Here is a 17,344-nt window from a genome sequence, read left to right on the forward strand (position 1 = left end):
CTATGACTGAGACTATAGATAGAGCCCTGAGTTTTAAAACACTTGCACTGCTGAAGCCTGTCAACACACAAACACACACTCACACACATGCACACTCCTGTGCGCACACACACACACACAAACACACACAGGGTTAGTGTGCTGACATCAGTGACCTTTGACCTGTTTTCCCTCCTCCTCCACAGTGACTCGGACATGTCGTGCTCTGCTCTGCTTTCAGACGGACTCTGTAGGTAAGAAGCCAGGCAGAACACACAAATGACATGCATGCAGCTGGTCTCGTACATGGGAGGGGCTAAACTCTTGGACCAATCCCAGTCATGTTTGTGGGATTATCTTCCAAAGCCAAAGCAGTAAAGCCACAGCTAACCTGTTTGTCTGTCCCAGTGGAGACAACTGTCAAAGCATGAGGAGCCACTGACACAGTGATCTCAAACTGATTCCAACCAGGAGCAACGCAAAGCACATTGTCCTGGAAGGAAACATCACTACAATTCATTTAATAACAGAATACAGTGAACAAGAATTGGACATTCAATCAGATGCTTCTAGTCTTGTTGCATCACAGACTCTTCATGTAGCTGTAGAAACCTAAACATACTGACAGACTTTTCTGTAGCAGATACTGGACATGCAGCAAGTGCACAGCTGAGCAGTCAGTGGAATTAGGGATGTGTCGGTAGCAAACTATTTTTTTCTGTTCAGGCCGCATGTATTTGTGTGTTCCCGAAAGTCAGTACAAAGCCGGTCTGAGCCATAAGATTTAGAAGCTTGAGAGGACACAGTGAGCTCCACAAAATACAGCTAGGCCGTTCCCACACATACAGGCAACCTGTTTCTGCAAACTGGCAATTCTGAGGATGCACATGTGCGTGCTACTGAAGTGTTGAAGCCTTATCTGGAAGAAAATCAATATGGCCGTCTACTGCCTGTGAGTAAGACAGAGCTGTGATGGCGCTGTCCAGTGCTGAACCTGTTCATCAGACGCTGGTGGCCACAGCGCTGTCCAGTGCTGAACCTGTTCATGTGACACTGGTGGCCACAGCGCTGTCCAGTGCTGAACCTGTTCATGTGACACTGGTGGCCACAGCGCTGTCCAGTGCTGAACCTGTTCATGTGGCACTGGTAGACATAGTGCTGTCCAGTCCTGAACCTGTTCATGTGACGCTGGTGGCCACAGCGCTGTCCAGTGCTGAGCCTGTTCATGTGGCACTGGTAGACATAGTGCTGTCCAGTCCTGAACCTGTTCATGTGACACTGGTGGCCACAGCACTGTCCAGTGCTGAACCTGTTCATCAGACGCTGGTGGCCACAGCGCTGTCCAGTGCTGAACCTGTTCATGTGACACTAGTAGACATAGCGCTGTCCAGTGCTGAACCTCCACCACTCTGCTGTTCACATACACCACTCTGCTCACACGTGGACTGTTGGGGTGTGTTTCAGGTGCTGTGTGGTCAGATCAGCCTCCAGTTGTTGGTCATCTCCCTCAGATCCATTAGCACTAACGAGCCTCTGGATACAGAACAGTTCTACACACTCTTCCATTCTGTGTTCATTGTTCTTGTACATAACACCCTTCACAAACAACTGCCTGCTCCTTCTCTCAGCGTCTCAGAGTGTCTGTGGATTTGCCAGCTCGGCTCTTATCAGTGTGTGTCAGATGCGTCCCACATACTCCCACACACAAGCCTGGCAGACGAACACACACACACACACACACACACACACACACACACACACACACACACACACACACACAGTATTCCCAGAATTAGACTGCAGCACCACTGAAGACCATGGATGTGTTTATACTATGTTCCCTGAGTACTCAGTAGTACATTTTCACAACAACACCTGCTGATGAGGGTTAGGGTTTGGTCTAACCCTAACTGTTTGAGTCTCCTTCCTTTCCACCTAAAGTTTGGACTCAGCTTTGACTCATGAACGACAGCAGATATCCTTCACTCCTTTGCACTGATTCATCCTTTTTCATGGGGGGGGGGGGGCTCACCTCCCCACACGCCAAAGGTTCAGCTTAAGGCTTCCCAAGACAAGTGTGACCGATTTAAGGAAATATGAACAAGCCAGAGAGATTTTCTCTCCTTAAGTACGGCAGAAAGCAGTGCTAAGACGAAACTGTCTTTACGGTCTTCAGCTCAGAGTCTGAAAACATTCCAAAGTCCTCATTAACCCTCTGCACTCAGATGTGTGTTCCTGTTCTGACATGTGATAAATGAAGCTGAAGCACGTCCAGGAGAACAGGCTTCATATGGTCTAAGACATGGAGGTATGGACCGGTTCTGCCCAGGTTAGGGTCAGGGTTAGGGTTAAGGTTAACCCTGACCCTAACACTAACCCTAACCCTGGGGGGGGGTCAACACTGTCATCCAAATTGGATGACAACCCTGATTTGACCTTGAAAACAAAAGGTCAAGGTTGATGCAAGAGGTTCTACCGTCCACCCAAACACCAAACAGGAAGGACATCAGAACATCTGGTCCAGAGTCATCAGACTGGAAAAGGACAAACGAGGTTCTAGGGTAGCATGGACACATCCACAGCCCAGGTCCAACCGGACCGGGGGCCATGCTGCCTGTTTGTGCAGTGGTGGTGGGGGAGGGGGCATGCTGGCTGTTTGTGCAGTTGAGAGGGTGGGGGGGGGGCATGCTGCCTATTTGTGCAGTGGGGGGGGGCATGCTTTGGTGTTGGGGGGCACATGCTGTGGTGTTTCTTACCTTCTGGGTGCTGTCTCTGTGCCACAGGTTGACTGATCACAGCCTCCACTTCTCCCACTCCCACGCAGACAGGAACAGAAACAGAGGCGCTGCAGAACAGAAGAGGACAACACAGCGTCAGCTCTGACACAGAAACACCAGGCACTAATGAGGAACAGACCAACCCACACTGACACTGAGAAGGGGGGTCACACATGCATCCGGGTTTGTTTTTTTTTTCATTTTACTCCTGTAGACCACACATAGACCTCTTACCCTAACCCTTTAGGGTCAGGGTTAGGGTCAGGGTTTAGGTTAGGGTCAGGGTTTGGGTTAGGGTCAGGGTTTAGGGTTAGGGTCAGGGTTTGGGTTAGGGTTAGGGTTAGAGTCAGGGTTTGGGTTAGGGTTAGGGTTAGGGTCAGGGTTTAGGGTTTGCTCCATATTTGTCCCTCAGTCCTGTTTTCATGGTCAGGGTGTCAGATCTAGAGCAGACCCACTGTGGGTCACATCTGCACCTGAATGAACCTGTGAAGACCAAGAACTGAGACATGTTTGGGTCAGCAGTGACACACAGGTGTGACCCTGTGGTCAGCGTGGGGGTGTGGTCTTACGCACAGGTGTGACCCTGTGGTCGGTGTGGGGGTATGGTCTAACTTTTCCTGTTTCTATACAGGTATAAACCTTTAAACAGTCCCAGTGAACCCAGTGTTATGTCAGACCCCTCCTCTCCAGCTGACACCATGTGGGGGTGTGGTCTGTTATGCAAGCCCCTCCTCTCCAGCTAACACCAGCGTTCGTGCTCAAACACTGAGGCTCAGTTCAAATATGTGCACTCCATGACCAACTGCGTGCCAGGCTGTTTTTATTGGATTGGTTCTTTATTGAAACAGGCGGTTTTCACCTCCAGCTTTGTTGCCTGACCTACTTGTGTGTGGATGTGTGTGATGGAGGCGGTGTCAGCTGACTGATTCCAACTGATGCTGCACTCAGAACCCACCCACTCCACTGTCAACACTTTCTGTTTCCACGGGAGCAGAAATGGAGCGTCCAGCACTGTGCTCCGCTCTGGTCCACTCCACTGTCCATCACATAAACATATGTGGTCCACTCCACTGTCCATCACATAAACATATGTGGTCCACTCCACTGTCCATCACATAAAGACATGTGGTCCACTCCACTGTCCATCACATAAACACATGTGGTCCACTCCACTGTCCACCACATAAACATATGTGGTCCACTCCACTGTCCATCACATAAACATATGTGGTCCACTCCACTGTCCATCACATAAACATATGTGGTCCACTCCACTGTCCACCACATAAAGACATGTGGTCCACTCCACTGTCCACCACATAAAGACGTGGTCCACTCCACTGTCCATCACATAAACACATGTGGTCCACTCCACTGTCCATCACATAAAGACATGTGGTCCACTCCACTGTCCACCACATAAAGACATGTGGTCCACTCCACTGTCCATCACATAAACATATGTGGTCCACTCCACTGTCCATCAGACCTATAGTTTAACTTCCACATAAACACATCTGTTGAACAGCCTTTGTCCATCTGTGGAATATGACTGAAATGATTCATATTTGAACAGAACAATGCAGGCTAGCGTTGGGTTAGGGTTAGGGTTTAGGCTTAAATTTAGGGTTAGGGTTAGGGTTTAGGCTTAAATTTAGGGTTAGGGTTAGGGTTTAGGCTTAAATTTAGGGTTAGGGTTAGGGTTAGGGTTTAGGCTTAAATTTAGGGTTAGGGTTAGGGTTTAGGGTTCAGGCTTAGATTTAGGGTTAGGGTTTCGGTTAAGGGTTAGGGTTAGGGTTAATGGTGTGAACAGAATGACTGTGTTCAAACACCGTGTGCCCTACATTCATAAAACATCCCACACTGTTGAAGATTGGAACGAAATATGGAGCATCTATTTTTGTTCAGACCAAAACAGCATCAGCTGATGCCATTTCCTTCCCCACTCTGCTGTCTGTATACAAATACTTTATCAGTATACTTCAGTCGACTTTCCAAATATCTACAGGAGTATTTCTTTATCTGCCAGCCTTTGACTTGTACTTTCTTAAACCTTACATTTTCAGAACAGCTTTGTTGAATTACTTTCAATGCATTTGAGGAAAATTATTTATTACTGATATTTTTCAAGCTTTCAAAACATCCAGACAGATTTCAACCTAAACAGATGGAATAATAACAGAAAACCTCCTGTCTGTGTGTACTCGTAGATGTAAATCACACAGAAATGATCCAAGATGAAAACAATGAGGAGCAATAAGACACAAACCACACAACTACATATGGGATGGGTTAGGGTTAGAGTTAGGATTTTAGGGTTAGGGTTATGATGATAAACCTGTGAACAGCCTCTGACCTAAAAGAACTGAACCCCTGCTGGGTTTAGCCAATAGGGACCCAGCATCCATCAGCCAATGACAGCCACTCCACTAATTAGTAGAAAAACACACAGACAATTGTGTGTTTGATCCATAAAACATGAGGAGTTCGAGTCCCTGCTCTCCTTTGATTAACTTCATCAACAAACCAGGAAATGAATAAAACATTCTGTAAGAACACTGAAAACAACAACAACAGCAAATGACTTCTGTAGAGTGGGTTCACACACATCTGACTACAGCTGTTTACTGGGGTTAGGGGTTAGGGGTTAGGGTTAGGGGTTGGGGTTAGAATTAGAGGTTGGGGTTAGGGTTAGAGGCTAGGGGTTAGGGTTAGGGGTTAGGTGTCACCTTTCGGCTGCAGTAGTGGCCCTTCTCAGCCTACCCCTAACCCATAACTCTAACTCTAACTCTAACCCTAACCCTAACCCTAACCCTGACCATGCCTATTTGCTGTTGTTGCCATGGTTACCATAAAGCACATCATCCTGGGCTATCAGGATGGTTGTGTTGTGGGTCTCACGGACTGACCGTAACCCTAACCCTACTGACTGAGGACAGTGACTAGAAAGTTGTGATGTCACTGATTGACAGAAATGCGTTTCAGTCCCAGGAAGGTGTGAGCATTTGAACCGTTGAGTATTCTTTTTAAAAATCCACGCTCCCCAGGCCAGAATTATTCAAGCACTTGAAACCTCATTCCACACAAACTGTATTCAAGTAATTGTATCTTTAAAGAATGAAAGAATGAATAAAAATAAAACATGTTGTAAGTGAGAGTGGGAACAAACTAAACCCCCGAGTCAAAAAACAAATGTGGAAAACCATAATGACACTGACTACAAACACAACAACAACAAACACATGTGTCACAGTAGTGTAATTACTGTGGGCAAGTGTGTGGGCCAGCGTGTAGGTCAGCATGTGGGTCAGTGTATGGGCCAGTGTGGGTCAGTGGAGTGATGCCAGGCTGTGGGTGGGTGATAGTCTGGGACAAACTAAAGGATGGAGTGGATCACCAGGTCTGGAGCAGATCAGACCAGCTGAGCAGCAAAAAAAAAAGAAAAACAAAAACGAAGAGTTTGAAAGTGTTTCCAACTGTGATGTGGAAGTGTTGAACAGAACATAGAGCCAAGTTCTGTGAGAAGATTTTAATGAAGCAAATTAATGACCCAGAAGAAGAGAAACATCTGCTCTATGAAGAAAAATAAAAACACAGCCCTGGGGGATGCACGGTACAGTCCATTAGCTCTGTAGGCTCCATCTAAAGGAGGTCTGAGAATTTAATAGTGTTGAAGAAACCAGGCTGAGGTCACAGGAAACAACCACACCGGAACCTCATAGAACCACAAACAGCCAAGGGTTCTGAACCTCATAGAACCACAAACAGCCAAGGGTTAGGAACCTCACAGAACCACATGATGGACACAAGGGTTTGTCATGTGTATATAGGAGGAGGTTATATATATGAGCCAGTAAACTACCTACACATCTGCTTCACGTACGGACCTACCTACACATCTGCTCCATATGTGGACCTACCTACACATCTGCTCCACGTACAGACCTACCTACACATCTGCTCCACATGTGGACCTACCTACACATCTGCTCCACGTACGGACCTACCTACACATCTGCTCCACATGTGGACCTACCTACACATCTGCTCCACATGTGGACCTACCTACACATCTGCTCCATATGTGGACCTACCTACACATCTGCTCCATATGTGGACCTACCTACACATCTGCTCCACATGTGGACCTACCTACACATCTGCTTCACGTACGGACCTACCTACACATCTGCTCCACATGTGGACCTACCTACACATCTGCTCCACGTACGGACCTACCTACACATCTGCTCCACATGGGGACCTACCTACACATCTGCTCCACATGTGGACCTACCTTCACATCTGCTCCATATGTGGACCTACCTACACATCTGCTCCATATGTGGACCTACCTACACATCTGCTCCACATGTGGACCTACCTACACATCTGCTCCACATGTGGACCTACCTACACATCTGGTCCACGTTCGTGTTTATCTGTGTCATGCTCTGTTTTCTGCTTCTGTCTTTAACTGTTTGGTCTTTTTGTGTCATTGTACTTTTTCTTTCTGTTTGTTCCTATCTTCTGTGTAATTGTCATCTTTTAGTGCATGTTTCATCCTTTTTGTGTCTTATTTACTGTCAGTACATGGATTGCCAGACCATACTGTGGACATAATGCACAACACACTTCAGTATAATTTTGAAAACCTAAAAGCAGACCATTGTCCCTCCAGTGAATAAAAGCACATATTTATTCTTTGGGATCGGTGTGAAACCTTCTGCACATGCGGGTTGAAAGCGGACAAACCCGACTAATGATAAGCTTCATGAAGCTGAATGTTTTCAGCGGCTCTGGCCTTCAGGTGTTTACACATCTGCATTTCTGTGACACATGAGCTTCTATCCATGTTATCTTTGCTAATACACCCCCAGATAAAGTTCAGAACTGTTTTGTTGTTTCACATCCAGTCCAATCCTTTTGAGGGTCGTGCTGTCCCCTGTGGGGTAAAACAAACACATACAATAAACTCCTGTGACACTGGAACATAAACGGAGGCGAGGACGAGCTGCACTCGTTGACAACACAGTGTTTTTTTTTAGCTTTTGTCTGCAGTGAAGAAGTGCAGTTTAGCCATCCATCTGCCAATTAGCCCCATGCCTACAGGAAACACCGTAGATCCATCCAGTATGTGTGCTCACAGGAGGCAGCGCCGCCAACGGGGTCATCTCCGATGCAATTCATTAGTGTGATACGTGATCCTTCCCCTGGGCCGTGGCCAACACTATAAGGCTGCACAAGCCCAATCTGCCTCCCACCGCTCATATCACAATCTGCAAAACTCAAGGACAGCTAGCGGTGTTTCCTCCTGCGCTGAGAAGCTCCTCTTACACCACTGTCAGACATGCACTTCCTGTTTAGAGCCCAGGCTGCCTGAGTGGAAGGACGGTCCAAATATGCTCTGAACTCCACGTTTGTTCTGTTGCATCTGCTGTTTCCTCATGTTTGTTCTGTTTCATCTGCTGTTTCATCATTCTACTGTGCCTAAAACAGAGCAATCAGTGTGCATTCATGAACTCAAACAGACTCATGTCACTGCTTGGACTCTGAACATCCACAGATCTACTGAACTCATCCACCTGACTGGAACACTGCAGGTCTGTTTAAATATTCATTTACCACATTCACATACCCTCACACACTGGGAAAGAAAGCACATGTATATAATAACAGATTACATAACCCCCCCATCTCTCTGAAGAGTATTTCACAAGCCTCATACAACACATTTGATCAATACAATAATGATCCTACATTTAACAGCAAAAATCTGTACAACAGAATGAAGAAACAGCACAGATGTGAGTGTTCACAATATCAAGTCATCATATGAAACTGGTTTAAAATATGAGTGGAACGGCATTAAAATGACAGGAACACTGTTGGATTATTCATGTTGACTGCATCAAGCTATCGCTAAATAAGATGACATTTGGCTTCCGGTCGGAACACCATAGAGATGGCAGCTCGGTAAAGAAGCTCCCATGAAAACCAAAGAAATTAACGAAATACTCCCATTCAGTTAAGTAATATAATATCTTGATAAGTGCATAGAGGGGGTATATCGGCTGAAGATGCCCTAAGATTTATTTAACACTCAGGGAAAGAAAAGAAAAAAGTTACACGGAGACGAAAACTAAAGCTAACGCTCTGCAGTGACAAGCTAATGAGTGAATGAAGAAGAGATGGCTAGCTTAGAACTGTTACTGGATGAAGTGAGAGGATTCAGTCAGGAGAACAAGGAGCAGCTAAAGGCTATCAAAGAGGAAATTGGAAAAGCAAACACAAGAATTAACGAATTAGAGGAGCAGTTGGAGAAAAACGAAGAAAGAACTCAAAACACGGAGGAAGTGATAGCAGGACTCCTAAAGCTACACGTGATATTGGAGGATAAGCTAATGGACCTGGAGAGCTGATCTAGGCGAAAGAATGTCAGGATTTACGGTGTTCCAGAGGGGTCGGAGAAGGACTCGGAGTCCATGATTAACTTTGTGGAGTCTTTACTGAGAGCGGGGCTCAGACTGGATGGGAACCCGGCAGACCTGCAGATCGAACGAGCACACCGGGCACTCGGACCACAGCCGCCGGAGAACGCACCACCGCGGTCAACAGTGGTGAGATTCTGGAGCTTCAAAATGAAAGAATCACTACTGAGCAAGGCATGGCAAATTAAGGGATTTGTTTGGCATGAAAAACGAATAAATCTAGACCATGACTATCCACCAGCTATCCTCAGAAAGCGAATACACAGAGGTTCGGAGGGCCCTAAAAGAGAACGGGGTCCCGTTCCAGACCCTCTTCCCAGCGAGGCTCCGGGTGAGATACAAAGAAGGCTCCAGAATCTACAACACCTTAGAAGAAGCTACGGAGGACCTAGCTAAAAAGGCTACAAAGTAAAAGTTATCAGATCTCCACAGTCCCTGAAGGAGCAGGTAGAACAGCTGTCCTGGAACAGGAAAGAGGGGAGGTGACAGAAAGGAGAGGAGAAAACCCCAGAGAGAGGCTCCGGGCATTCAGGAGAACATCAGCACCATTTACTTGAGAACAAAGATTTCCTGTTTTTTCCCCCTTGGTTTTACTTCTCAGAGACAAGTCTACAAAGGGCTGAGTTAAGGACGATGGAATCATAATAAGGTTTGTTGGGTTTTTCTCCATCCGGGCGGCTGTCAACAATAAGGGCCCTCCATACTAGGGTTAGGAGGATTGTCCCTTTTGGCTGCAACTTAGAAGCTTTAAAGGGTCTAGTTACCAGACCCCTGCCTAGGAAGTTTAACTTGTTCTACACTGTTCCTGATTTATGCATGTTCTAGTTTCATTTGTTCATGTTTTCTCAGTTTCAACGGGCAGGAGAGGGCTCTCCAATCTCATTTGTGAAATGGAGGATCGCATTACTTAGATGGAGAAGACACAGATAAAGGTGTCAGGATCTGTGCCTGTGTGACTCTTTGCTCCTCCCTTTTGGTCATGGTCTGTGCCTGTGTGACCCTCAGCTCCTCCTTCTCATAATCATCATTATCATCATCAGACTCACCTGCTGGCGCTGCGTGGCTGCAGCCAATTACATCTGGCCTATTTAAGGATTAGGTTTGCAGCCATGCAGCGCTGGTCCATTTCTCCTCATTCCTTTCCATAGCCTGGACATTTTTTCCATATTCATCTACGGACTCAGTTTCAGGTTTTGTATGTTGTTGTTTTCTTCTATGGACTCTGATTTAGCTTTTGTGTTAGGTTTTCGTTGTGTTGTTTTCATTTTTGTTAAATAAACTTGTTATTTTTTCCCTTCAGTTCCATGCATTTGAGTCCTCTCATTTCCCCTTTGTGACAAAAGGGGGTTTCATTTAATATAAACAGAATACACAACCCGATAAAGAGATGGAAAATTTTGTCTAAATTACACAAAGATAAGGTTCAAATAGCAATGCTGCAGGAATCCCACCTGGATGATTCTGAACATGTTAACTTAAATAAGATGGGGTTTAAATCTGTATATTTTTCTTCCCATAACTTGGGGAGGCGCAGAGGGGTGGCGATCTTAATATCAAGTGCCTTGCAATATGAGCACATCTCTGAACATAAAGATAAGGAAGGTAGATTTGTTTTAATTACAGGTAAAATTAATGGTGTCCTGATAAGTCTCTTTAATGTCTATGCTCCACCTGGTAGTGACTGGTCCTTCTATAAATTTATATTCGAATTGGCAACAACAAAAAGTCAAGGGATAATGATTTGTGCTGGGGATTTTAATATTAGACTAAATCCAAAACTGGATTCGTCTAATGGAAAATCTAATACAAAAATTACCAGTAAAAGAATTAGAAATATGATAGATGAAATGGGAATAGTGGATGTTTGGAAGGATTTAAACCCAACCAGTCAGGACTATATGCATTACTCCTCAACCTACAATGTATACTTTCGAATAGATTATTTTTTTATGTTTAAAAATGATGTACATAGAATAGAAAACTGTGAAATTGGCCCAAGCACCATCTCAGATCACAGCCCAATCTATATTTCTCTCCTTCTGACAAAGCAAAGTAGATCTACTCTCTGGAGGCTAAATACAAATTTACTTAAGAGTACAAGTATTAAAGATAAGATGAAGAAAGAAATCAAGAGGTACTTGGAAGAGAATGACAACGGAGAGGTGGGGTTCCCAATACTTTGGGACGCTCTGAAATCAGTGATTAGAGGGAAATTAATAGCCATTTTCTCCAATGAAAAGAAAAACAGACAACTAAAATTAAAAAGCTTAGAAGAGGAATTAAGGAAACTTCAAAAAGAACATTCCAAAACCCTCCAAGAGGCAACTAAAACTAAAATCAAGATCCTAAAAAGAGAATTGGATGAATTAAACACGCAAGATATACAAAAGAAACTTCTCTTTACGAAACAGAAATTCTACGAAGCAGGCGGGAAATCTCTGAAACTCCTAGCATTCAAACTACGAAAGCAACAAGCAGATAGATCTATTCACAAAATACAAACACACTAATACACACTTACAAACAGGACTGAATCAGAAATGGGAATTATCCATAAATGTTTTCAACATTTTGATCAGACCCTGTACTCTCAACCCAAACTGAGCTATGAGCATCACACAGATACCTTCCTCTCTCACTTTTCTCTCCCTACAGTTTCAGCAAAACAAACAGTTAATATCAGAGATAACGGAAGAAGAATTAAGATTGGCTCTAAGAAAGCTAAAAGGTGGTAAATCTCCGGGAACGGACGGCTTTCCCTCTGAGTGGTAAGAATTGCAAGACCAGTTCGTCCCTACGTTATTAAGAGCGTTTAATGACGTACTGGAAAAGAAATCAATCCCCCCCTCATGGAGAGAGGCTATCATTTCAGTAATTCCTAAAGAAGGGAAGGATAAGTTGAATTATGGAAATTATCATCCAGTGAATGTTCTAAATATTGATTATAAACTATTTACAACCATAATTTCACAGAGACTTGAAAAACTACTCCCAGAGATAATACATATGGACCAAACAGGATTCATTAAACAGAGACAGACTCAGGACATCAGAAAAACACTGCATATTATCAATCATGTAGTGCAACAGAAAACACAGACCCTTGTATTGAGTTTAGACGCAGAGAAGGCGTTTGACTCGGTCAGGTGGTCCTGTTTATTTACAGTAATGTCTAAATTTGGATTTCATCAGACACTAATTGACGTAATTGCAGCATTGTACAAGAAACCTTCAGCTAGGATAAAGATGAACGCAGACTTATCTGATTCATTTATTTTGGAAAGAGGTACAAGACAGGGGTGTTGTGTCTCTGTCATATCAGTCCCTGGACTTTTACTTGTTTTGTCTGTCTTGTGTGTTGTTTACTGTTTTATTTTGTTAGTTTCCCTCATGTGTCTTGTCTGGTGTCTTTACTTCCTCTTTGTGTTCACCTTTTCCCTGATTACCTGCCTCCTCCCTGATTGTCTCCACCTGTGTCCAATTGTCTTCCCGCCCTCTTGTGTATTTAAACCCTGTGTTTTCCCCTGTTCGTTGCCAGTTCGTTTTCTACCTTTGGTGTGATAACTTACCAGCGTTTTTTGATCCTGCCTGCCTGTTGTGACCTGTTTTGCCCTTCGACCTCCGACTCTGCCTGTTCCTCGTCTGCCTGCTCGTCTGCCTTCGACCTGGTTTGTCCATCACACCCGAGAATACGCCTGACCCCTGTCTGTTCCTCCGCCTTGGTGCCTTTTCCTGGTTTTGACCCCTGCCTGGACTATTGGTACGTGAGCCTGCCTGACCCTATGTACGTTTGCCTGTCTGATTGTCTGCCCGTGTATGACCTGGTTTGCCCTCTGACTCTCCTTTGCTCTCTCCTAGTCTGGTTCCCCTCGTGTGCTCCCGACCTGGGCCGTAACGTGGTTCACTTAAGATCCGAAGCCGAGACGATTCCCCAACTCAGTCCAGCTGAAGATATATTCATTTCCATTCTGTGTGAACCTGTTACTCTGACTATTACTAATAAATCCCTTTTAACTGTACTCCTGTCTGAGGGTCTTGCATCTGGGTCCAGTACTCGTACTATCTGTCCTAACAGTACGAACTGGCCAGATATGGACCCAGCAGGCCTTGACCAGGTCCGGGAGGCAATCCGGTTGCAGGGGCAGCGTTTAGGGGGGCACGAGCAGATCTTACAAAGCCTCCTTGACAAGATGAACCAGCTCTCAGCCCAGATCGCCCAGTCCTCCCTAACTCAGACTTCGGCACCGGTCCAGTCAGCTGAATCTGTGCCTCCTGCTTCGTCCGCCCGAGCCCTGGACGAACCTAATATCCCTCCGCCGAACAAGTACTCAGGTAACCCAGAGACTTGTAGGAATTTCTTCTCTCAGATTCAGTTAATCATAGAGGCTCAGCCACGGCGTTTTTCCAGTGACTCTGCTAAAATAGCGTACGTGGCTAGTTTATTGGAGGGCCCTCCCCTGAGTTATTTCAACGCCTTGTTGGAAAAGGAATCCCCAGTGGCTCGCTCCTATTCCAGATTATGTGCTGAACTTAAACGTGTGTATGATCACCCCGTTCGAGGACCGCAGGCTGCCTTACAGCTTATGAGACTGAGGCAGGGGGAGCGAACCATTAGGCAGTATGTGTGTGAGTTCCGTTCTCTGGCGGTGGAGTCTGAGTGGAACGAGAAAGCCTTAATAACTGCCTTTCAGTCGGGTCTCACTCGATCCATCAGACGCGAGATGGCGCTCCGTCAGGAGCTAAGGACCCTGGAGGAGGTCACCGAGGCTGCCATCCAGACCTCCGACCAGATGACCTTCTGGAATGCGGAACCTGCACGGTCCCGTCCGTCATCCCAGGTGGCTGAAGGCAATCCGACGGCAAGTCTTCCATTCCCGGTTACTGAGGCAGAAGACAGTCCAAAGGAGGAGACCATGCAGCTGGGTCGCACCCGTCTCTCTGCGGAGGAACATCGGCGCCGTCTTGTGGCAGGGCTCTGCCTCTACTGTGGTCAAGAGGGTCATCAGGTCGCTAACTGTCCCAGCAAGAACAAGTCTGCCACAGGTGAGGACAGATTAATTAGCCGAACTGTGTGTGTTTCCGATTCTTCTCGTCTGCAACCTATGATTCTTCTCAGTTCTACCTCCCTGTCATTACAGCACCCCGTGTTAATAGACTCCGGTTCAGACGCCAATCTTATGGACATCAGCCTCGCCCTGAAGCTGGGACTCGGTCTGACGCCCCTTGAAAGACTACTGGAGGCTAAGGCTCTAGATGACAGGTTAATTTGCCGTATCACCCAGCGCACCCAACCTGTGACTGTCCGGTTCCCTGACGGACACTCAGAATCCCTGTCCTTCCATGTGTACCAGTCTGAGGCTCACCCCCTTATTTTAGGTTTCCCCTGGCTCCAGCGTCACAACCCCTGTATGGACTGGAGCACAGGGAAGGTCCGGGCATGGGGGGAGGGGTGCGCCTCTTGTCTAGTGGGAGGTATTCAGTCTGAGCCAGAAGCCCAGTTTCCCCACACCACCGTGGCCTCTGTCCAGTCCTTTAAGGTGGACGAGGCGGATTTCCCGGCCCTCAGTAAAATACCAGAACATTATCATGACCTGAAACTGGTGTTTAGTAAGACCCGGGCTACATCCTTACCCCCACACAGACCCTACGACTGCGCCATAGACCTCCGGCCTGGAACCTGTCCCCCTAGAGGGAGGTTATATTCCCTGTCGGGTCCTGAGACCGCCACAATGCAAAAGTATATTGATGAGTCACTGGCAGCAGGGTTAATCAGACCATCCTCGTCCCCTGCAGGGGCGGGGTTTTTCTTCGTAGATAAAAAGGATAAGACCCTTAGACCCTGTATTGATTACAGAGGACTCAACGAAATTACAATCCGTAACCGATACCCATTACCTCTGATGTCATCTGCTTTTGAGCTCCTGCATGGAGCCCGGATCTTCACCAAGCTGGACCTCAGAAACGCATATCACCTGGTGAGAATAAGAGAGGGAGACGAGTGGAAGACCGCATTTAACACTCCCAGCGGACATTATGAATACCTGGTAATGCCTTTTGGTTTGACTAATGCTCCTGCTGTCTTTCAGGCCCTTGTGAATGACGTCCTCCGTGATATGCTTAACCTGTTCGTTTTTGTCTATCTGGATGACATGTTGATTTTCTCCCCTGATGAGAGGTCTCATGTCCGGCATGTCCGTCAAGTCCTGAAGAAACTACTCGAGAACCAACTGTATGTTAAAGCCGAGAAGTGTGAATTCCACCGGTCCTCTGTCTCCTTTCTTGGGTTCATCATTGGTGAGGGGAGTGTCCAGATGGATCCAGAGAAGGTCAGCGCCGTCAGGGACTGGCCCACACCCACATCTCGTAAAGAGGTACAGAGGTTTCTGGGATTTGCTAACTTTTATCGTAAATTCATTTGGGGGTTCAGCAATGTGGCTGCCCCCTTGCACTGTCTCACCTCCCCTAAGACTGTTTTCAGTTGGAGCCCCGAAGCCGAGGAGGCGTTTGGTCGCCTTAAGGAGGCTTTCAATCAGCACCAATCCTATCCAGCCCTGCAGTTTGTGGTGGAGGTGGATGCTTCCGATGTGGGGGTGGGAGCGGTCATCTCACAGAAGTCCCGGAAGGACAATAAACTTCACCCCTGTGCTTTCCTGTCACGGAGGCTGTCTCAAGCGGAAAGGAACTACAACATCGGGAACCGAGAGCTGTTGGCAATCAAGGTGGCGCTAGAGGAATGGAGGCATTGGTTGGAGGGCACAGAGGTCCCATTCCTGGTTTGGACTGACCATAAAAACCTGGAATACCTGCGTTCTGCTAAACGTCTCAACTCCAGGCAGGCCAGGTAGGCTCTGTTTTTCACCCGTTTTAATTTTTCCCTGTCTTATCGGCCGGGCTCTAAGAATGGCAAACCGGACGCCCTGTCCAGAATGTTTTCTGCCACTGACTCTGTCCTAGAACCTGAGACTATTTTACCGGAGTCCTGTGTAGTGGGGGCTTTTCAATGGGCCATTGAGAAGTCTGTTAATGAGGCTCTTAAGGACTGTGACGTCCCGGAGGGGGTGCCGCCGGGTCGGCTGTTTGTTCCTGTTTGTCTCCGTCCGCAGGTGATCCAGTGGGCTCACACGTCCAGGATGGCATGCCACCCAGGTGTTAGACGCACGATGTTCATCATTAAACAGCGGTTCTGGTGGTCCGGGATGGATAAGGAGGTGGCGGAATATGTGGCCGCGTGTCCCACCTGTGCATCCTGTAAGCCATCCCACGCAGCTCCTGCGGGTCAGCTACATCCCCTACCAGTTCCTAAGAGGCCATGGTCAGATATCTCCCTGGACTTCGTGACGGGTCTACCCCCCTCAGACGGTAACACCACTGTACTCACTATTGTGGATAGGTTTTCTAAGATGGTTCATTTTGTCGCCATGTCTAAACTCCCTTCTGCTAAGGAAACGGCTGAGGCCCTGTTATTTAATGTGTGTAGACTACATGGCTTCCCTAAAGATGTGGTGTCTGATAGGGGTCCACAGTTTGTGGCCCGCTTCTGGCGGGCTTTTTGTGCCCTCATAGGGGCATCTGTCAGTCTCTCCTCTGGATATCACCCACAGAGCAATGGTCAAACTGAGAGGGTCAACCAGATCTTGGAGACCGGTCTGCGTGTGCTGGCTTCAAACAATCCGGCCTCCTGGAGCCGTCAGCTGGTTTGGGTTGAGTTCGCACATAATTCGCTACCCTGTGCCTCATCTGGTTTGTCTCCATTCCATATCGTGTATGGATATCAACCGCCCCTGTTTGCATCTTCGGAGAGAGAGGTCAGCGTTCCCTCTGCCCAGGCCCTCATCAGACGTTGTAGGAGGACCTGGATGCGGGCCAGACAGGCTTTATTAAAGTCGGTCGGTTACTATAAGACCATGGCGGACCGCCGCAGGACCCCGGCGCCGGCCTATCAGCAGGACCAGCGGGTATGGCTATCCACACGTCATCTCCCATTAAGGGTGGAGAACCGCAAGCTGGCGCCCAGGTTTGTTGGCCCATTTCCCATATCAAAGGTTATTAATCCTGTTTCAGTCTGTTTAAGGCTGCCCCGAACCATGAAGATCCATC

The 17,344-nt window shown here is 46.9% G+C and overlaps 1 protein-coding gene across 1 annotated transcript in view; it reads right to left on the reverse strand.

Annotated features, from left to right (window-relative positions):
* The window catches only part of LOC115415755 (leucine-rich repeat and fibronectin type-III domain-containing protein 2-like), a 50,570-nt gene that overhangs the window by 14,819 nt on the left and 18,407 nt on the right, over positions 1 to 17,344 (reverse strand). Inside the window, exon 3 of the mRNA XM_030129394.1 lies at positions 2,740 to 2,824. The gene's annotated coding sequence lies outside the window, so the exon portion shown is untranslated. The remainder of the gene's footprint in view (positions 1 to 2,739; positions 2,825 to 17,344) is intronic.

Source organism: Sphaeramia orbicularis, unplaced genomic scaffold, assembly GCF_902148855.1.
Source record: "Sphaeramia orbicularis unplaced genomic scaffold, fSphaOr1.1, whole genome shotgun sequence".
Classification (NCBI taxonomy): Eukaryota; Metazoa; Chordata; class Actinopteri; order Kurtiformes; family Apogonidae; genus Sphaeramia; species Sphaeramia orbicularis.